The sequence below is a fragment of the Canis lupus genome, chromosome 11, assembly GCF_011100685.1.
Source record: "Canis lupus familiaris isolate Mischka breed German Shepherd chromosome 11, alternate assembly UU_Cfam_GSD_1.0, whole genome shotgun sequence".
NCBI classification, from domain to species: Eukaryota; Metazoa; Chordata; class Mammalia; order Carnivora; family Canidae; genus Canis; species Canis lupus.
The window spans coordinates 789458-812852 of record NC_049232.1 but is presented as its reverse complement, the minus strand read 5'-3'; the positions used below and the strand labels follow the sequence as shown (position 1 = coordinate 812852).

At 37.1% G+C, this 23395-nt stretch overlaps 1 protein-coding gene and 1 pseudogene across 1 annotated transcript in view; one reads left to right on the top strand and one right to left on the bottom strand.

The window, feature by feature from the left end:
- Window positions 1-23395, top strand: part of LOC481472 (T-cell-specific guanine nucleotide triphosphate-binding protein 2-like) — a 297728-nt gene that overhangs the window by 239517 nt on the left and 34816 nt on the right.
- LOC119876758 lies at window positions 8019-8741 on the bottom strand (annotated as a pseudogene).

Below are 23395 nucleotides of genomic sequence, written 5' to 3'. Positions count from 1 at the left end.
ACCGCGCAGCCCCCTCCGCACGGAGCCTCTTCCTCTGCCCGAGCCCCTCGAGCTGCTCCCCCCGCAGCCCCCTCCGCGGAGCCGCCGCCCGAGCCCCTCAGCTGCTCCGGGTCCCGCCGGGTCCCGCCGTGCGCTGCAGCCCTTAGGGAGCTCGGCGCACTCTCCGGGGCGCAGTTGCTGTTACTGTCCCGGGAGCCCGAGGGCATCCCCGCCCTCCTGGGTCCTGCTCCACCTCCCGCGAGCCCCTTTCCCCCGGGAAGGTCGGTGCAGCTCCTGCTCCTCCGGGACGGGGCTCTCCTGTCCTGGGGACACTCGCCCCGGCCTCAGCCCGGCTCCTCGCGGGCCCCTCCCCCTTGGAGGCCTTTGTTTCTTTTTTTTTTTCCCCGTCTTCCTACCTTGATAGAAGCGCGAACTCTTCTCACTGTGCATTCCAGCTGGTCTCTCTTTAAATCTCAGGCCGAATTCATAGATTTTCAGGATAATTTGAAGGTTTCTAGGTAATTTGGTGGAGACAGGTGATTTGGGGACCCTGCTCTTCCGCCATCTTGCTCCCCCAAGACATGTTTGTTCTAACTTAAAAAAAAAAAAGAAGAAGAAGCACAAATAGGGGCCTGAGTGGCCCAGCGGTTTAGCACCGCTTTTAGCCCAGGAACCTGATCCTGGAGACCCGGGATCGAATCCCACATCGGGCTCCCTGCATGGAGCCTGCTTGCCTCTGTCTCTGCCTCCTCTCTCTCTCTCTCTCTTGTGTGTGGTGTGTGTGTGTGTGTGTGTGTGTGTCTCATAAATAAATCTTAAACAAAGAAATGTTTTTGTCTTCCTCTCTCACCACCTGTCCAATCCATAACTTATCTTGACTCAAATCTTGCACAACTCAAAGCAGATAAATGGTGACAGTGACATGACCAGACTTTCTTGCTTCCATTTGGAAATATCAAAATATTTTATTGCAGGTCTTTGTACAAGGGAAATCCTTGGTATGCCTGAAGATCACCACGAGCAAAGTGTTGTGAATTCATAGAGAAGATATTAAGTCAGCTTTATGCTCAGGGCTGGGAGGCAAGATGGAGATTTGAGTGGCCTCCTGATGGAGATGGCACTTTGAGCTTAAAAACAGACCCCACAAAAAGAAGTGGAGAAAGAAGCAACTACTTTCATATCATGGGAACAGCCCCCTAGAGGCAAACAGTAGGTCAGTGGGAGATCAGCTGGCCTGCTGGGGCCAGCCAAGGTAAGAGGCAGGGAGGATATAGTACAGGAAAGAACTTGACCTCTAAGCAAATTCTATGCTTTGAAAGTTACTGTCCTTGTTTTATTAGATTATCCTTAATAGCCAGTAAATGTTTTTCTTCTTGGTTGCTTTTTACTAACAAAACATTGTGAAATATTTTGCCCTTGATCTTATCAACTACTAATAAATCACTTATTTCATTAAATGCAGCAATGTCTAAATTAATTATACAATACCAGTGGGCTGAAAGACAATGCATGTTGAGGATGATCAGTTTGCCTTTTTTTTTTTTTTTAAACCTGACTGCATAAGACCTTGTGGGGATCACTTGCTCTTTTGGAGCTAATAGATTTAAAATTGTTTGTGGTTATTCCACTGACTCTCAGAGTTTGGGCATCAGCCTTGTACATAACATAAAGAGAGATTTTAGAAGAGATTAGATATAGTTCCCTGTTTTATAATACTTTTAAAACTGTTTAGTTGAACCCATTTATCAAAAACCCCCAAGAAGGACTTGCTGACATTGAGAAATGCTTTTCCATCATTTGTTTTAACTGTCATAATTCATGACATTCTCTGTGAATCCAGTTCTTAAAAATATTTTTTACTCTAAGAAATGCTGCTGTACCTTTTCAGTATTTCTCTTCCTTAGTTAATTTAGAGCCATGGAGTTCTGGGGTTTGTAACATCACACATTTGTACTTAGCCTTAAAGGGAGAGAATGAAAAATAGATGATCAAAGAGACTCATTTCCTTTCTGTAGAACAAATACAAGTTATGTAACTAATTGAAATGGTTCGCAGATACTGCATTTCACTAAAAGCAAACTTGGATATGGTTTATAGAGTTAGGGTGTGCATTTAATCTTCAGCGTCAAATGTAATGTTTTCCCTTTTGAGTCTCTGAGGTTGCCCTCTGTTCTCTAAGCACTTGTAGCTTGGATTTTTAAGAAATATTCTCACAATCCAGTATCTTTTGCTGAAGAAATTTGAAATCAGACAAGCGACTACAAATTCGAGTAGCCAGCTCTCAGTTTACTCTCTTATGATGAATATTCCAGACCATGCAATAATCTATTTCACACTGCTTTGTGCTGTAGTATTTCATGTTTTAATTGTCAAGTTAATGATGGTAATTTCATTTCAAGGGGTAGGTGCTCCTTGATGCTCATTTTCTTCCTATTCATTGTCCTGGTTTTAATGGAAACCGTTGAATGTTTATTAAATGTCTGATAAAGTGCATTGGAGTGAATGTGAGCTTATGTTCCTTTCACAAGCTCATCATCTGTATATAACATTTTTGGTTTTTATAGTTTGGCTTTCACTTTATAATGAGCATCCATTTATATAATATGTGATATGTACATCAGATATATATCCATTTATATAATATGTATATTATAATATGTATATAATATGTATATATATCTGATACATATATGTATATATCTTATATATAATACAGTCTGAGATTTCTTAGCTTTCTCCATACCCCTTTTGTAGTCAACTTCTTCTCATGATTAGCTAGATTACTTTATGTTACAGTAAAGAGAAGAATAAAAATGACTACAGATTAGAAAAGCCATGAAACTATAAATTATGCCCAAAGCATATAATTTACTATTTCCTTAGGTTCCCTTATTTGTGGAACAAACTATGGCCTAGAAAAGGTACTTAAAAATGATGAAGAGCACAGAAAACTATTTGGAAAACTATACACCAAACTCTCATTATACTTGACCCTTGAATAGCCTCTGGGGGTCAGGGGTTCCAACCCCTATGCATTAAAAAAATGCATGTATAACTTTTGACTTCCCCAAACCTAAACTATTAATAGCCTGCTGTTGACTGGAAGCCTTCCTGATAAGATAAATACATATTCTGTATGTTGCATGTATTATATACTGTATTCTTACAATAAAGTACGATAGTGAAAGAATGTTTTTTATTTATTTTTTGTTTCTTTTGAAGATTGTATTTATTTATCCATGAGAGACAGAGAGAAGAGAGAGAGAGAGGGAGGGAGAGAGAGAGAAAGAAACATAGGCAGAGGGAGAAGCAAGCTCCCTGAGGGGAGTCCGATGTGGGATTCCATCCCAGGATTCTGGGATCATGCCTTGAGCCGAAGGCAGACACTCAACTACTGAGCCACCCAGGCTTCCCTTGAAAAGAAACTGTTAAGAAAATCATAAAGAAGAGAAAATACCTTTGCATGTACTGTATTTGTCAAAAAAATTTCACATGTGAGTGGACTTGTGCAGTTCAAACCTGTGTTGTTCAAGGGTCAACTATATGTTGGTTATATCTGAGAAGTAGAAGTGAAGACAGAGGATAGGAAAATTCTTTATTTCTTTTATTTCCAAGTTCATAAGCCAATTTTGGGATGTAAAAACGCATAATAATGTCATGGGTTAATAGTTCCAGAGGTAAAAATTCTAAGAATTTTGTATAGATCAGCATTCACATATTAGTTCACAGTAGTCAGAATGCTTGCTGACTGAATTTTCGGAATAAAAGAAAATTTTATAAATAATAATTATAATTCTATAACATTATTGAAAATTTATTATTGCTATACACTTGCAGGTGCTGTGCATTTATCCCACTTAATCCTCAAAGCAGCCCTACGAAAGAAAGAGGATTATATTCTCTTTCAGAAATGAAAAGATTGCTGCAGAGGGAAGTTTATAATCTCAGTCTGAGTACCTGACAAGTCCTGGTTCAAACTTTGAGCTCCTTGGGTAGATTCCAGAATGTACAGTCCTGAGTATTACTCAATTCTGTGGTTGTGCTTGGATGGCCAGAAATCTCTTGTCTTCAGTCCTGAGGTTGAAAATTTCTGTAAAATGACTTGATTTTCATCCCTTGATTTTTTGTGTATAACTCAATTTTGCCTCCATGGAAGCATTTTCAGTGTGTAAAGTTCATGTCCAGGTATTTGTTCTTATTCCAGAAGACCACACATATAGGAAATTAGGTTGAATTTGTAATTATACCAACATCTTGGAAATTTGTTAATAAAATAAATATTTATCCTAATATTTTCCCCTAAGAGTATAGTTCATAAAAAACAATATTTGAGAACAGTTTTATTTAGATGGGTCCTGGCCAATGTGCTTTTAATTCAATGCAGTGTGCCCTGCAATCCTAAAAGGATTTCAAATGACCAGTAACAATTTACATTTGGTAATCTGCTACAGTGTGAAGATAGTGGAATACATTTTTGCCTGGGAAGCATTTGGGAAAATCAGTCAACTCCATGCAACTCAGGAAATACTACTTTTTAATTTAAGACACTTGCTAGAATGTGGAAATCCCTACAAAAAGAACAGAAGGAATGAGAGGGAACTTGAAAAATTAATAGAATTACAATTTTGAGGCTTCATTAAACTCTCACTAAAATATACTTTTTGGCATTTTTCTGGGTTAGGCTCTAACAGTACCTTTATTGATTTTAAGTTTGTAGCATAATACTTAGAAATTATGACTGGAGGCAAAATACTCATTGGATAAATTTACCTTTAAGAATGGCTAACCATATAAATTTAAATGTTTGTAAACTAAATTGAAATGGAAATGGGTGGGTAAAATGGGAATCAGATGAGATGCATGCATGAACTACAGTACTACAGTGTGGATTGCTTACTTAGACTAGTAAGTGTGGGGTCTTACACAGCTTATGTAGTTACATGCAGTAACAACTGGAATAATAAACCTATTGAGTCTGTGGGTCCTTGGAAAAGCAAAAGGAAATAAAGTAATTACTGTGACTTATACATGAAGCAGTTAACAGAAGGCTCATGATGATGTCTTTCTCTGATAGTACTTCACATTTGGGGAAAAACTGTCAATTATAGCAGTCGCTACAAGTGGCCATTATCGTAGTATGTTTTCAGTGATATGTTTCATCCAGCAGTGTGGGAATATCAAAGGCTCATATTAAAGGGAAACATCTTAAGCATCACATTAGCTACTTAATTAATGCAACAGCTTTGAGTGATGATTAAATAGATGCCTGAATCAAGAATGTGTATTGTTAATAATTAAAGTAGCCATATTCTCCATCCTGACCATTCATGATTTAAAAGTCAGTTTATGGTTCTCCAGAGCAGTTGCTGAGGCAATGAATCTAGTCTGTGTCTTTTTGTTTTCACTGGGCATTTGCTTTTTAAATATCATAGCATTTGCAGCAGGGAGTGCTTCCTGTTGTAATATATGGAGAAAGTAATAGATGATTGCAGGATTAATGGCTAGAAATAATTAAAATGACACTACTAAGCTCTGTCCTTTCATGGAGAGAAGTCCAATTAAGCCATATCTCCTTTCCATTATCACCCTACTGCCAATTAAAATCTGATCTATTTTGTCAGTTTTATACAGACGAAGCTTTTAGTCTTTCATACACTCAAGAATTTACATTCTGGCAGGATTATAAAGGGCTCTGTCATTTAAATTTTATATGTCTATAAAAGACTCCACTCAGACCTTCCTTTTCCCACTTCCCAAACTTCTCTCATTGTCACCAATATCAAAAAATGTCTTTTATTGTCACAGCAATGTGATGCTTGTTAATGTTTAACATTTACATTTTCTCAGAATGCAATTATGTAAGGAAGATAAATTAAGAGTAGTTAAACAAAAAGTACATCGTATACTAATAAGAACACTAATTTATATATTCTTTTTAGGCATCACAGTTTTGTGTGAGTCAAGTGTGAGGCAGAGCTGCCTTTAGTCTGTATTCTTCAAGGCAGCAGTGAATGAGAAGGACATACTTATTCTTAGGGGCTGGTGTATTTGTTTGTTATCTACAATAATGGTAGGATAGTTTTTTAGGGGACTATGGATAGTAGAAAAGAACATGAAGGGAGAGAGCTCTTTTAGAATTGTAGATAGGCTTAATCTACCTGCAGAAAATTCGTGGCAGAGAAACACCCCAGCACGTTGGAATGAGGTATGTTCTGGAACTGAGCAGTTCTGAATTTGAATCTCCAGCTCTTATCTTACTAAATTAGGAGGCATTTGTCAGGTTATATATTTTCTCCAAGGATCAGTTTCCTCATTTTTGGTATGAAGGTGATAATATGCCATCAGAGGCTTTTGTGAAAAGAATAGACAATGCTTGGAAAGCACCAAGCACAGCAAGGAACAGATATCAGATATCTGGTAACTGGTAATTGTGGGGTTACGGTTGGCATTACGTAGTTCTATGTCTCTTTTTGCTTCTTGCCCTTATTCCTAGAAGAAGCAGAGTATGGGCTCTCAGAGAAACATTTCTACTGATAATTCATATCAAAATTTTAAGCTAATTACTAAGAAATCAATTGGAAGAATACTATACTTGATCTCAGCCTAAAAGTTGAGAAGTGATCAGCTGCTTGGAAGAATAAAGCATTATGCAACCAAAGATAAACAGATATTCATATCTCTGTTCTCCTTGTCCACTGATCTCTTTTTCTCCCCAATTTATTGATGTAGATAATAAAAAATTCACCGGAAGACCAAAGAAAATACAGTGCATCTTTTCATTCAACTCTAAAGAGAATTGTGGCAGACATGAAATCTACAAATATATTGCCTTTAATATTTGAAAATGAACTATTTTAATCCTTGTGTTGATAATACAGATACAAATGTTTGAAATTATTCATAGGTTGGTGGTCTCTTTGTTGTTTGTTTTACTGTTGTTTTGCAAATGAAACCTTTTGTACTTGACCATTGATTGCAGAATGTTCCTGCATTTTTGGCATACCAGAGAATATTGGATACTAGTAGGCCCTATGGCAAATATTGTAAATGATCCTGTGGCTACAGAATAGTCATTCATTTATTCCACTTAGCACACAAATAAGTCTCTTATTTAAAGAGAAACCCTCTTGAATCCACTTTTTTTTTTCTAGTCATGCTGTTCTTGTCTCTATGGCTCTTTGTAGAAAACTTTCTTTGAAAAGTTGGTCAACACTCAGTGACTCTACTTCCTTTGTTCTTTCCAAAATTCTGTATAATTGTGTTTTGATCCTATGTTTCCATCAAAATATCCCTTATAAGTATCAGCAATGACCTCCATGTTGCCATATTAAGTGATTAATCCTTAGTGTTACCTTACTTGACTTGTCAGCTTCATTGGGCAAAGTGATCGCCCTCTCCTACTTAGAACACATTCTTCATTATCTTTCAGAATATCGCTTTCTGTTTATATTTATTTTTTCACTCCTGTCTTTTCAGTTTTTTTTTTTGGGGGGGGGGTTAAATTTTTATTTCAAGAGCTTGGATAGCTTCAATATCCAGATCGTGGCAAAATCAGGACACGTAAAATACCTTACAATATATTAGATCCCCAAAAGGTACCAAAAAGTACAGTAAAATTAACACTTCCATTAACAGGAAATGTATGACACAAATAATATAAAACTAAAAGGTGAAAAAAAGGTGACACTGGTTTTCTAGAATACAGTTTACTCTTTACAACCAGGGTCCACAGGTGCAGGCTGCAGCGCGGCAGCAGGAAGCAGACCCTCCAATCTGGCTCTGGGAACCCGGGAATAAAATGAGCCCATGATGCCGCTCTGGCCTCAGAGACCCCACACGCTGCCTACAAACTAGAGCTCTGGAAATAGCAGGAGGTTGATTTCCAGGGGGGAGATTTAAATAAGATGCCCATGGGATAGATGCACATGGGCCAGGCCACAGGAAGTACGCCAAGTCGGATTTGGTACCGAACTGTGTTCGCTCGATACCCAACCAAAGCGTCCCGACGGCCGTCGGGCGTCCTGCTGCATGAAGAAGCCTCAGTATGGCTTGTAGGCGTCGCGGTGGCCGCGGGGCTGCTCTCCCGCCGTGCGGACTACCCCGACTGCGCTTGTAGCCGGGCCGCGGCCCCGCGGGTGGCCGTCGCCCTGGTTCCCGGTGCCTGGACTCTGGCCTCCGCCGCGCCCCAGCGCCGCCGCCGGGTCCTGGGCTGCGGTTCCCACGGCCCCCAGAGCCGCCCGAGGCTGCGCACAGCCCTCCGCGTGGGCCCCCTGGATTGCACACTTGCTTCCGCTGATGGTACGGGACCTTTTCTCCAGAACCTTCTTCACAGGTCCTTCTTCTTTAAAGGCGACGGAGACAAAACCTCGTCTTTTATTCGACTTTGGATCCTTTGGAAGCTCAATGGCCTCGATCTCCCCAAACTCGCCGAAGTATTCTCTGACCTTCTCCTCAGTGGCTCCGGGATTCAGACCCCCTACAAACGATTTTCTTTACCGGGTCCTTTTCCATGGCCATGGCCTTCTTGGGGTCAGCGACGCGGCCAGGCAGCCTGTGTTCCTTCTGCTCTAGGACCTTCTCCACACTGGCCGCATCTTTGAAGACGATAAACCCAACCCCTCTTGGCCGGCCAGTGTGTGGGTCCGATTTTATGGGACAGTCAACGACCTCCCCAAATTTGGTAAAATGATCCTTTAGGTCCTCTTGGCTGGTATCCCAGCGCACGCCTCCAAGAACATTCTTCCCGCGCCCTCCGCGCCCCCCGCGCCCCCGCCGCCCCCCGCGCCCCCCGCCACCCCCGCGCCCCCCGCGCCCCTCGCGCCCCCCGCGCCCCCCGCGCCCCCCGCCGCCCCCGCCGCCCCCGCGCCCCCCGCCGCCCCCGCCGCCCCCGCGCCCCCCGCTGCAGCCGCCCCGCGCCGCACAGACCCACCGACCGACAAGCCCACTCGGGCCCCGGCGGTGCCGCCGCCTCTTTTCAGTTTCTTTTGCTAGTTTTTCTCCATCTTCCCAAATGAGAACTTGGTCCTGGGGCTTCATCTGTTTTGCTTCTTCTCGCGCCCTAGGCGTCTTATTGAGGGTGTCAGTGACTCACCCATGAATACCTACATTCTGAATCTTTCCTGCCTTCTCCCAAACGGCAGATTGGTTATACACCTGCTTAAACGACGTCATCACTTGAATGATTCTAGTGTATGCTGCTTTACTTTCTGTGTCTTTCCCATGCTTCTTTCTTCTTTTGCACTGTTCCTGATGTTAGTAGCACTCATCTAGTTACTTAGATTAAAAAAATTAAAAAAAACTTGGAGGCATTCTTGATTTTTGTCTTTTACATCCCATCTGTTATAGATTCTGTTGGTCCTACCTTCAAAATATACCCGAAATTTGACACTCCTTGCTATTTGGAGTCAAGTCTAAGCCACCATCACCCCTCATCCTGTGGATTACAACAGCCTAGCAGGTGTCCTTGCTTTGACAGCTGCCCCTGCCCCCCTACTCTTAGCACACAAATTTGGGTAGGTAGCCTGCATATGCTTTCCTCAAAGCTTCCTTTGGCTTTCCATCTCATGTAGTGAAGTAACTAAAGGCCTTGCAATGCTTGCTTCCGAGGCCCCATTTGCTCACTAACCTCACCTCTCCTCTTTTCCTTACTCTACTTCAGCCTTACTAGCTTTCTTGCTGTCCCTTCAGTAGGGCAAGCTGTGGGGTGCCTGGGTGGCTCAGTGGGTTAAGTGTCTGATTCTTAATTTCAGCTCAAGTCATGACCTCAGAGTCCCATTGTTGGGCTCTGTAGGGGGTCTGCTTGTCCCTCTCTCTCTCTCTGCTCCTCCCCACATCCACATGCTTTCTCTCTCAAATCAATCAATCAATTATTTAAGTAGGACAAGCAGCTAAACTCGACCATCTGAGGGCCTTGCCATAAGATCTTTTCACTGTGTGTGGCTCCCTTTCTTTCACTTTGCTCATGCCCTCATTTATTTCAAGTCTGTGTTCAAATGCCATCTTCTCTATGAACTACGTTCCCTGACATCCCATCAGAAAATATCACATCTTGGGATCCCTGGGTGGCGCAGCGGTTTGGCGCCTGCCTTTGGCCCAGGGCGCGATCCTGGAGACCTGGGATCGAATCCCACATCGGGCTCCCGGTGCATGGAGCCTGCCTCTCCCTCTGCCTATGTCTGTGCCTCTCTCTTTTTCTCTCTCTGTGACTATCATAAATAAATTTTTAAAAAAATTAAAAAAAAAGAAAATATCGCATCTTGATTTGACACATCCTATTCCCCTTATTCTAATTTCTTTTTTCTCCAAGGCACTTATTCTTACTTGATATATTATATGTATTACCATTAATAGATGTTAATTATTATTAAATTTTCTGCCTATTCCATTATGACATAAATTCTTGGGGAGCTTGGGCTTTATCTGTATTACTGAATCTCAATGCCTAGAACAGAGCGCTGTAGGCACTCAACAATTCTTGAGAGAATAAATGAAATGTAGATTACTATTTTCATTTGTAAGAAAGGACCTGATCCAAATTTAGGGAATCTGGAGAAATTTTTTAAAAGAAAAAGTGACTTTAGCCTAGACCTAAAAGATGTGTGGGAGTTAACCAGATGACGAAGAAGAAAAAGAGTGCTCCAGATGGAGGAAATGAATGTGCTAGAAAGAATGGTGTGCTTGAGGAATTAAGGCAGTTTATTCTAACTGGGGATGCATTTGTATTTGGGGCAGGGAGTGGGAGAGTGGCAGTTGGATATGTTTGAAGATATAACTACAGAGCAGCTCACCGGGAAGGCTTTATGTCCATGCTAATATCTTGGGAGTTTTATCTGAAGGAAATGGCTGCCTCTAGAGTTTTAAGGAGAGAAGTGACATGCATTTTGGAAAGATGACACCAGCTGCCATGTATAAAATTGATATGGGAGAGAGAAATGGGAGAGGGAAGAGAGATAGAAGGCCAGTCTGGAAATCTAGGTGAGAAATCATGGCTTCTGACCTGGGAAGTGGTGTTGGGGTTAAAGAGCAGGAGTGGAGTCTGAGAACTTACAGGGACTGGATGTGAGTATGAAGAAGATGGAGAAATCTAGAATGTTTTATAATATCTAAACGTGTATTTATACTTAGATAGTATGATAGAATCTCCAACCTTTCTTTGCATTTCTGAATTTCTAGTAAATTCCTGAGATAACTGTAAAATATATTTTTGCAGTGTCCTCTGCATATTTTCTTTGTAAAAGAGTTATAAATTGTGGAGAAATATTTGCTTATAGAGACCAGATTGAATTATGATTTGTTTGGAATAAAACCCACCCTAGTTTACTGAGCATTTAATTTGTGCAAAGTGTTGTGGCTATTGGACTGCAAAAAAGTATAAGAAATAATAATTTTTCTTAATGCATTTAAATGACAAAAATAGTTGTCTGATCCTTCATATCTTAAATATTTCAGTATTGCAGAGTATGAAGTGGACCTAGAAAGTCTAGTCATCTTCCTGGCTCAGCAGTATTTCTGCAATTTGAAAAAAACCACAAGAATGTAAATTCATAATGGCAGGTACCACTTATTAGCCCTGTGTCTCAAGCATTGTGTAAAGTATCTCACATGCATGTTATTTCATTTAGTCTTTATTACAGTCCAATGAGGGCAGGTACTATTATTATTCCTATTTTGTATGAGAGAAAAAAACCCAAGACTCTGAGAGGGTAAGTAACTTACCTTATATCACACAGTAAGTAAATGTACAGCCAAGCTAGAATTTCCAGTGTCATGTGACTCCAGATCCTGCTCTTTCCTTAAACCTGTGCCTGTCATAATTTCCTGGCTTATTAAAAGAAGCATGGAAACAATGTGGATTTATCAACAGCTCTTAAGAAAAGTCTAGAACTTTGTACTTACCCCTCAGTTCTTGTAATTAGTGCCCTCTTAATGTTACTAATTAGAACTCATCTCACAATAATATTCAATAATGTATTTCATTGAGTTTCGTGTCCGTCACAGATTTATGTGCTCCTTTCAAGTTCCTCAATTGCTGCTGCATAGCTAAGCAATACTCATTTTATTTCTCAAATCTGACAAATGTGTAATGTGAAAATCAGCAATAGTGTGGAGACCCTTAACTTGCTAATGTTCTCTTTGTTAATTTTTTAATGTTTCCAATGCTTACATTTCCATTGCATTTAGTATGCATCATAGAAGTGTCTCTTTGCAAGTTCATTACATATACTCTTTGATTGCAGTTAGAGCCTTTGGAATTGCTGTTAGGCATAGTGGAAATAATTAGCAGTTTAGTTCTATGCTGATTTTAGAACAAATAACTGCAGTCAGTTTCTCAAATAACTTAATTACTGTTAATCAGTATAGTAGTATGATCCTCTATAGCATTGTCATTGGAGGGTAACAACTGTCCACTCTGCACATATTTCCTTTCCTCTGGCAAAGAATAAATTAATATCTTTTAAAGCTCAAAGCAGATAAAGATAAGCTTTTGATGTGTCTGTATTTTTAAAAAGAAGTATTTAGAAATTTTACAGAAAACATTAAAGGAAATTGCTGAAATCTTTTTGTGACCATCCAGAGTTACTGGATAATAGAGAACTTAAGTGACAAATAGCCTATGTAATAAAATTAACTTGAGGCCTTTAAATTCATTCATTCCTTCATTCATTGAAACTATTTCTTTTGAAAAGTGAAGCAGTTAATAAACTTAAGCAAAGGGAACCTGGAAACATCTCTCCCAAACAATCAAGTTAATAAGAAAAAGAAAAGAGCAAAAACCTGTCAATCTTTTTTGTGTTTGGAACAAAAGAAGGTGACCTGTGTAGTGATGCTTAGTTATGGGTGAAGTATGGAGGTTCTCAGTAATGAAGTCATGGGAGGGGCATGGAGATAAGCACTGAGCAGGGCTTTGTGAATTCACATCTCCTATCTCCACTACCTGCACATGGGTTCATGTTTTGGGATACAGATATGTAAGCAGAACTTTCTCTTTACCTGACAGAAATGATGTCTGCTAATAGTGATATATTCTGTGCATATTACTTTTGATACTTTCTAAAAGCTTCATCAGAAGTTAGATATCTATCAGTAGCATTAGTAGCAAATGCTATGTATGCTTTAAAAATGAGTTAATATCATTACTCTATTGGAAAACTTGTCTAATACAAACTATCTTTATACCTTTAAACTTGCCTGGATATTTAGCTCAACAGAGAAATCTAGGCTGAAAAGTATCCTTTAAATTTTTAGTTTTATCCTTTTACTGTTTTTTTTTTTTACAACTTTATTAGGTAAAATTGATGTTCAGTGAACTGCACATTTTAAAATTCTATAATTTGATGGTTTGACATATGTATATGACACCATGACAATCAAGATAATGAATGCATCTATAACCTCAAAATTTTCCTTGTGTCCATTTGTAATCTGTTCTTTATTTCATGCCTTTGTTCGGGCATGTCCCTCTCCTGTCAACGTTACTCTGAACATGAATATTTTAACCTGAACAATTCAAATAGGACTGCTATTCCCGTGCTGCTTTTCAGACCTGTTCAATGTCACGCTACTTTCACAGCTGCCTCTCCCTCGGCTCTGCCCATGAACTCACCTGTGTGAGAGCAGTTACCATATTCAGGGCTTCCCAGCCCGAGGGCCACACAGAACAGGTGTCCATCCAGGGCAGAGTAGCCAGGCTTTTGGGAAATCACCTCAACAGAGAAAAACAGAACAGAACCTGGCCTGTGGTGGTTTGACTTAACACACCACTTCAAGAATGGGAAAGTCCTTGTACTAAAATTCTGGCTGGCTGTAACCTAGCCTTGTGGAAAATGAAGAAACGAGTGGCTTACACTGCAGAATGCTCTTTTCTTAAAAGACAGCCTGGGGAGGTTAGTTGGAAGGATGAGGGGATTAGGTAGTAAAAATGCTGACTCCTGATTGCCACTAAGTGATGTCACCGGCTTCTGTGGCCCTAGTACCTCACCTTCAAAAATATGGTGAGTCTCAGATTTGGCCATTTTTAACTATATGGGATGGATGAGGCATGGCCCCTCTTGAAAGAAAGGAATAAAAAAAAGAAAAAAAAACACATAGTCACATGTTATGTGACTATAAATTAGTTTTCACTTTCTAGAATTTTAGATACATGAAATCATGTATACTCCTTTTGTTTGGTTCCTTTCACTAAGTGTATTTTGAGATTTATACATTTTGTGTCAGTAGTTCACTTTTGCTGTTTACTATTTCATTGTACACATTTTTACTACTGTATGTTTATCCCTTCTGCTGATGACTGCTTGATTTGTTGCCAGTTTTTGGCCATTCCAATAAAACTGGTGTAAATATTCATGTGTCTGTTTGGACCTCTGGTTTTGTGTCTCTTCAGTAAATACTGAGGTGTGGAATGGCTGAGCAACTATTTAACTTTCTCAGGAACTTAAAAAAACTTTCCAGAGTAGTTGGCTTAGTCAGTTGAGGCAGCTATAACAAAGTACTATAGACTGAGTTACTTATAAACAGACATTTATGTATCACATTTCTGGAGGCTAGAAGTCCAAGATCAAGATGCCAGTAAGGCTGTGTTCTGGTGACTACCCTCATCTGGGTTGCACAATGTCTATCCTTTTATCCTCACATGGTAGAAAGAGTAGTGGAGAGCTGGCCTGGGTCCCTTTTAGAAGGGCATTGATCTCATTTATGAAGGCACTGTTCTCATGACCTAATCATCTCCTAGAAGCCCCACCTCCTATTACCATCATATTGCAGGTTAGGATTTTATCATATGAATTTTGGAGGAAGATAGACATTCAGTCCATGATGGTAAGTTGTACAGTTTTAATTCCCACTGGTAGTGCATGAAAGTTCTAGTTGTTGCTCATCTCCTCAACACTTGTTATAGTCAGTCTTTCTAATTTTAGCTTTTCTTGTGTCTGTCATGGTAATTCATGAGGTAACCAGTTGATCCTGTATCATTTGTTGAAAAAACTTTTATTTCCCCATTGAATTGCATTGACACATTATTTTCACATTATTTGAACATATATATTCATGGAACTGTTTGTGAACCTTCTGTTCTGTTCTATTAATGGTATATTTATCTCTTTGGCAGTACCCAAATAGATTGGTTACTGTTGTTTTATAGTTAGTCATGATATCAGGAAGAGTAATTCCTTGCACTTCATTCTTCTATCTTTTTTTTTTTTTTCATTCTTCTATCTTAAAATATCTTTGGTTATTCTAGATCTCTTGCATTTTTATAAAAATTTTAAAACAATTTGTGATTTTCTACACACACAAAAATACTGCTACTGCTGAAATTCTGATTTGGATTATACTGAATCTAAATATCAACTTGGCTAAGTTGGCTTTTAAGCAATATTGAGGCTTATGACATGTCAGCATGATGTATAACTGTTTACTTAGGTTATTTTTATTTTTGCTCAATAGTATGTTTTATTTTTTAGTGTATACATCCATGTATCTTCTGTTTGATCATTATGTATTCTATTGTTTTTCGTTGTCATTGTGTGTGAAGTTGGTTTTTAAGTGTCATTTCTCATTTGCTTTCTTATCAATGTGTAAACTTGCATTCCATGACCTTGCTAAATTCACTTAACTACTTTTAGTAGTCGTTTTGTGGATTCTCTGTTAGTATCTACATAAATAATCATATCTTCTCTAAGCAGAAACAGTTTTTTTCTTTTCATTATCTATGAACTTTTAAGTTATTTTTTGTTGTATTATATTGGTTCTGACCTCCAGTTAGTGTTGAATAGAAGTGGTAATAAAGAAGATCCTTGCCTCATTCACAATCTTAAGGCAAAAGCAACCACTTTCACTGTTAAGTCTGACAGTAGTGTAGGATTTTTTTAGGGATGCTTTTTATCAGCTTGAGGATATTACCTACTATTCATAATTTGTTGAGAGTTTTTATCATTAATGCATCTTGCATTTTGTCAAATGCTCTTTCTGCATGTATTGAAATATAAGTATTTTTTCTTACTATATCAGTTGCTAAATTGTATAGATTGATATTTGAATATTAATCCAAGATTGTATTTGTATCATAAAGCCTACTTGGTTATAGTATATTATCTTTTTAAAAAACAACTTGGATTCTAGTTAGTAACATTTTGTAAGGAATTTTTACATCTATATACATCATGAAAATTGGTTTGTGGTGTTTTTTCTGCCTTTATATTTTGGTTTTGATATCAAGTTGATGCAAAACTCATAAATGAGTTGGGAAATGTTTCCTTTTCTATAATTTGTGTGTGTCTGTGTATGTGAGAATTGATACTGTTTTTTCTTTAACTATTTGATAGAATTCACCAGTAAAGTGATCTGGGTCTGGATTTTTTCTTGTTGGTAGATTTTAACTATAAATCAGTATCTTTAATAGATACTGGGATATTTGGATGTTCTATTTGTTTTTTCTCAAGAAAAAAAAAGTTTGTGTTTTATAAGGAATTTATCCATTTCACCTAAATTTTTGTATTAGAGAAAGTTGTTCTTAATATTCCTTTATTATTCTTTTAATATCTCTAGAATCTGTAGCAGTTTCATCTCTCCCAATTTTGGTAATTTATCTTTTTATTTCTGATGATAAGTTGTTTGTAAATTTTTCTCATCTCAGAAAAACAGCTTTTGATTTTATTGATTTTTTTCCTATTGCCTTAATTTTTTAATTGATTTCTAGTGTAGTCATTATTATGTTCTTTCTTTTACCTCCTTTGGGTTTATTTGCTCATGTCAATTGTATGTCAATAGAACTAGGGAAAAATAAAATCTTTTTTCATTTCTCTTTTCCTATTTTATTTCTTCTTTGATGTGGGTATTATTTAGGCATATATTATTTAGATTCCATATATTTGGTATTTTCCAGATATAATTCTATTACTCATGTCTTAATCAGTTCCACTGGGCAGAGAGCATACTTTGTAGACTCAAATCATTTTCAATTTATTCAAATTTGTTTTTATCTCCAAAAGTATGATCTTTCTTGCTAACTATTCCATGTAAAGCTGAATAGAATGTGTATTCTCTTACCGGATGAGATGTTTTATAACTATCAATTAAGTCAGGCTGGTTGGTAATGCTTTTCAGCTCTTCTGTATACTTAGTGAATTTTTGTATGTTTTCTATCAATTATTGAGAAAAGAAGGTTCAAATATCTGAATATAATTTTGTAGCTTTGTTTGTGTCTCCTTGGTGTTTGGTCAATTTCTGTTGCAAGAATTTGAAACTCCCTTAGGTCTTTTTAATGAACTGACAACTTTATTGTAATGAAAAGACTTTCATTATCCCTGGAAAATATTTTTATCTGAAAATTATTTTGTTATTGCTTTAGCCATGCCAACTTTCTTGATACTAGTGTTACTGTGGTGTATTTTTTTCCAAGTATTTTAATTTTATAACTTAGTGTATCTTGATATTTAAAATGTGTTTCTTATAGTTGGCTATGGTTGAATATTGCTTTTTATCTAATTATAATTTTTAAAAAATCTTTTATTTATTCATTCATGAGAGGCACAGAGAGAGAGAGAGAGAGAGGCAGAGACACAAGCAGAGGGAGAGGTAGGCTCCATGCAGGAGCCTGATGTGGGACTCGATCCCAGGACTCCAGAATCACACCCTGGGCCGAAGGCAGGCACTAAACCGCTGAGCCACCCAGGGATCCCAAATTATAAATCTTTTAATTTGGGTAATTAAGCCATTTATATTTAATGTGATCTTTAATATAATGAGGTTTAAATGTTTAAATCTACCATCTTAATACTTATTATTTGTTTTTATTTTTCCTGTCTTTTCTCCTCAACTGGCCATCCTTTTCTTCTTTTCTGCCTTTTTGTTTGACTTATTGATTATTTTTATGTTTCTGTTTTATCTCTTTTGTTGTCTTAATAGGTATAGTTCTTTTCTGTACTATTGCAAAGTTGCTTTATAGCTTATAGCACACATATAAAACGTATCACAGTCTGCCTCCAGGTGATAGTTATGTCACCTCACATATAGTATAAAAATGTTAAAACATTATTTTTCTGTTTTTCCCTTTTGGAGCTTATGCTATTATTGTCATACATTTCACTGATATATAAATGCTATAAAGCCTTCATTACATTCTTACTGTTTTTGTTTAAATCACTTTCTTTTAAAAATATTTAAATAACAGGAAAAATCATATATCCTCACAAAATTACCATTTCTGGTGTGTTTACATTCCTTTGTATAATTATATATTTTCATCTGATAAAATTTCCTGTGCCTAAAGAGCTTTATTTAACATTTGTTACAGTCAAGTTGTTGCACATGAATTATTTCAGTTTTTGTCTGAATGAAAAGGTATTTATTTCATCTCCTTTTTGAGAGATAGTTTGGGCATAAAATTCTAGGTTGATGGTACTAAAATACTTTAAAGTATTTCTTAAAATACTTCAGAGATATTACACTGTCTCTGATAAGAAATCTGTTGTTATTCTTATCTTTGTTCTTTGTGTAATGTCCCTTTTTCTCCTAGTACTTTTAAGATTTTCTCTTCATCACTGCTTTTGAGCGATTAGATCATGATACATCTTTTTGTAGTTTTCATCATGTTTCTTGTGCTAAGGTTTCTTAAAAATTTTTATTTAAATTCAATTAATTAACATATAATGTATTATCGGTTTCAGAGATCAGTGATTCGTCACATGCCCTCCTTAATGTTTATCACCCAGTTACCCCGTGCCTGCACCCCTCTCTGCTCCAGCGACCCTCAGTTTATATCCTTTGATTAAGAATCTTTTATGGTTTGTTTCCCTCTCTGATTTTATCTTGTTTTATTTTCTCCTCTCTTCCACTATGATCCTCTGTTTTGTTTCTTAACTTTTACATATGAATGAGATCCTATGATAATTGTCTTTCTCTGATTGACTTATTTCACTTAGCATAATATCCTCTAGTTCCATCCATGTCATTGCAAATGGCAAGATTTCATTAGTTCTGATGGTTGAGTAGTATTCCATTGTGATATATATATAGCCATTTATTGAAGAGACTGTCTTTTTTTCTGTTGGATATTCTTTCCTGTTTTGTTGAAGACAAGTTGGCCATATTGTTGAGAGTCCATTTCTCAGTTCTATGTTCTATTCCATTGATCTATATGTCTGTTTTTGTGCTAGTACCATAGTGTCTTGATGATTACAGCTTTGTAATAGTCCAGAATAGTCCAACTTTGAAGTCCAGAATTGTGATGCTACCAGTTTTGGTTTTCTTTTTCAACAATCCTTTGACTATTCAAGGTCTTTTCACATTCCATACAAATTTTAGGATTATTTGTTCCAACTCTGAAATAAGTTGCTGGTATTTTGATAAGAATTGCACTGAATGTATAGATTGCTCTAGGTAGCATAGACATTTTCACAATATTTGTTCTTCAAATCCATGAGCATGGGACATTTTTCCATTTTTTTGTATCTTCCTCAGTTTCTTTCATGAGCGTTCTATAGTTTGTTTTTTTTTTAAAGATTTTATTTATTCATAGAGACACAGAGAGAGAGAGAGAGGCAGAGACACAGGGAGAGGGAGAAGCAGGCTCCACGCAGAGAGCCCGATGTGGGACTCCATCTAGGGTCTCCAGGATCACGCCCTGGGCTGCAGGCAGTGCTAAACCGCTGCACCACCAGGGCTGCCAGAATGTTCTATAGTTTTCTGAGTATAGATCCTTTGCCTCTTTGGTTAGGTTTATTCCTAAGTTTCTTATGGTTTGGGGTGCAATTATAAATGGGATGGACTCCTTAATTTCTCTTTCTTCTGTCTCATTGTTAGTGTATAGAAATGCAACTGAGTTCTGTGCATTGATTTTATATCCTGCTACTTTGCTGAATTTCTGTATGAGTTCTAGCAATATTGGGGTTGAGTCTTTTGGACTTCCCTTATAGAGTATTGTGTCATCTGCGAAGAGTGAGAGTTAGACTTCTTCTTTGCCTTTGTTTTGTCTGATTGCTGAGGCTAGGACTTCTAGCACTATGTTGAACAGCGATGGTTGTGGCAGACATCCCTGCCATGTTCTTGACCTTGGAGAGGAAAAGTTCTCAGTTTTCCCCATTGAGAATGATATTTGCTGTGGGCTTTCTGTATATGGCTTTTATGATAACAAGGTTGTTCTCTCTATCCCTACACTGTGAAGACTTTTAATAAAGAAAGGATGCTATTCTTTGCCAAATGCTTTTTCTGCATTTATTGAAAGAGTCATATGGTTCTTATCCTTTCTTTTATGAATGTAGTGTATTACATTGATTTATTTGTGGATGTTGGACACATAAATTTAAATGTTTGTAAACTAAATTGAAATGGTGGGTAAAATGGGAATGTTCATCAATCTTATTAATTTTTTTCAAAGAACCAGCTCTTAGTTTCTTTGATATGTTCTATTGTTCTTTTGGTTTCTATTTCATTGATTTCTGCTCTAATCTTTATTACTTCTCTTTTCCTGCTTAGTTTGGGCTTAATTTGCTGTTCTTTTTCCCAGCTACTGTAGGTGTAAGGTTAGGTTGTATATTTGAGACCTTTCTTATTTCTTGAGAAAGGCTTGTATTGCTATATACTTCCCTCTTAGGACCACCCTTGCTGCACCCCAAAGGTTTTGAGCAGTGGTGTTTTCATTTTCATTTCATTTCATAGTCATTTCCATGAATTTTTAAATTTTCTTTAATTTCCTGGTTCATCCATTCATTCTTTAGTAGGATGCTATTTAGCCTACATGTATTTCAGTTCTTTCCAAATTTCCTCTTGTGATTGAGTTTCAGTTTCAAAGCATTGTGGTCTGAAATATGTAGGGAATGATGCCAGTCTTTGGTACTGGTTGAGACCAGGTTCGTGATCCAATATGTGATCTATTCTGGAGAATGGTCCATGTACACTCAGGAAGAATGTGTATTCTGTTGCTTCAGGATGGAACGTTCTGAAACTGCTAATCTTTCTTCTGTTGATCCAATTTTATTATGTGGGCTGCCACAGTGAACACTGAGATGATTTATATTGCTTTATCTTCTAGTTCACTAATATTTTCTTCTAGAGTGTGTTTAATTTGCTATGAGTGTATTTTGGTGTATTAGAAGACATCAAGTGTACATCTCTTTTCAGATATAATTTTATTTCATGTCATTAATCTCACTGTAGTTTTAGTCATAAATTCAGTTTGGTCTTTTTTATAGCCTCAAGGTTTTACTTAACATGTCCAATCTTTGGGCTTTTTGAACACAGAGAATACAGTCATAATACCCATTTTAATGTTCTGGTCTGCTAATTCCATCAGTGCTGATGCTGATTGAAAACTATTAGTTTTCATTGATTGGTTTTTCTGCTCATTATATGTGGTTCTTTTCTCACTTCTTATGCCTGCAAATTTTTGATTCAATGCCAGACATTGTGAGTTTTTACCTTGCTGAGTGCATGAACATTTTATATTCTTATAGTTGAATTTTATTCTGGAATGTGGTTAAATTATTTGGATACGTTTTGTTTCTCTGATCTTGTCTTTAATTTTTGTTGGGCAGTACCAGCATAACATTTAGCCTAGGAATAGTTATTTTTTACATCCGAGGCCAGACTCTTTTGAATCTTCTACCCAAAGTCCTGATGAGTTATGAGGTTTTCCATTCCAGCTCTTGGTAACAGGTATTATTCTCAGTCTGTGTGAGTGTCTATTCTTGTTTCCCCTCATTTTTCAGTTACATTTTTCCTCCTACCCTCTGGTAGTCTCATCACAGGAAAACTCTGATTAATACTGAATAGAATCTTTATGAAAATCTTTGGAGTTTCTTCTTTTCATGCCTCTTCTCTTTGATACTCTGCTCTGTGAATTTAGTGTCTTTGTTTTCCTGGTCTATCAGACATGTCTCCTCATCTCAGGCCTACCCCAGGTTCTCCCTGTGTTTCAGCCTGGAAACTCTCTCAAGGAAATCAATAGAGACAGTCACAGATTCTTGTTTCTCATGTCTTCTTTGTTTTGGGATGCCTGGTTGGCTTAGTGCTTGAGTATCTGCCTTCAGATCAGGGCATGATTCCAGGGTTCTAGAATCAAGTCCCACATCAGATTCCCCACAGGGAGCCTGCTTCTCCCTCTGCCTATGTATCTGCCTCTCTCTGTGTGTCTCTTATAAATAAATAAACAAACAAACAAATAAATATTTATTTATTTTATTATTTATTTATTATTTATTATTTATTTTTAAATATTTATTTATTTATTTATTTCAATAAATATAAATAAATATTTATTTATATAAATAAATAAATATCTTTAAAAAGATTAAAAACTTTGTTTCATATCTTTTGCTCAAGTTCTTATCTTTTTAGTTTATACTGTAAATTCAGGCCTCTTCATTTTGGGCAGAATTGGAAGTCACAGATTCAATGAAAAAAATAAGCATCAAGTTGTTTTATAGATTTTGATTATATACAGATTTTATGTTAGAGAGCAGAAGTTATGTGTTCCAAGTAGTTAAATAATTTATGATTATAAATCTAACCAGGAATTGTTCATGAAGGAAGATCTATATGACAAATAACGGAAAAGAGTTAGTTTGCTATTATTGGTTATTGCATTTGTGGGTATCTGTATCTATATTTGTATTACATCTTTAGCCGTAATTGTTTGCTGTCCCAAATGAGAATTTTTATGTGAACAAAATACTTTTGTACATTGAAGTCTGTATAACTTTCAACAGTATATGTAAATTGTATATATAATATACATATAATTTCTTTGTACAAAAAAACCTGTGAAATTAGCAAACATGAAAATTAGTGATAACACCTGACTTAATTAAAAACTTTAAGATAGTAACATTGTGTGAGGACAAAGCACTAAGCTGATTCTTGCAATATTTAACAGAAATCTTTCTGGGCTAAAAATTGGAATATATCATGGGTATGGTAATTAACAGTATAACCTGTAGAGATTCCTCATGCTCAAGACATAGATTGTTTAGCACCTTTGCCAGTGAATGTTTGTCAACTGTCATTTATCCATGTTGTCAGATTTTTTGTACCAGTGGAGAAATGAACTTGTTCATTTTATCCTAGGGCACATCCTTGCCTCATCTTATGTTGAAGGAAAAACTTTGGCTTTTAGTTTGTACTAGAACCCCAACTCAGTAAGTTTGATGTTTCTCTGAACCAGTATTCAAAAACAGTTATTCAAAAACATATGAAATGTATCAAATCAGTTCAACAGTTGTAACAAATATAACATCATAGTGAAGGATGTCAGTAGTGGAAGGGGGTTTGGGGTGTGAGGAAAGGAGGTACATGGGAACTTTTTGTACTTTCCACTGAATGTTGCTATGAACTTAAACATTCTTTAGTGAATTAATTTTGTGAATTAAAAGATGGCACAATTTATAAATTTCTAATAAAACTGTCATTGGGCAAATCATTTGAC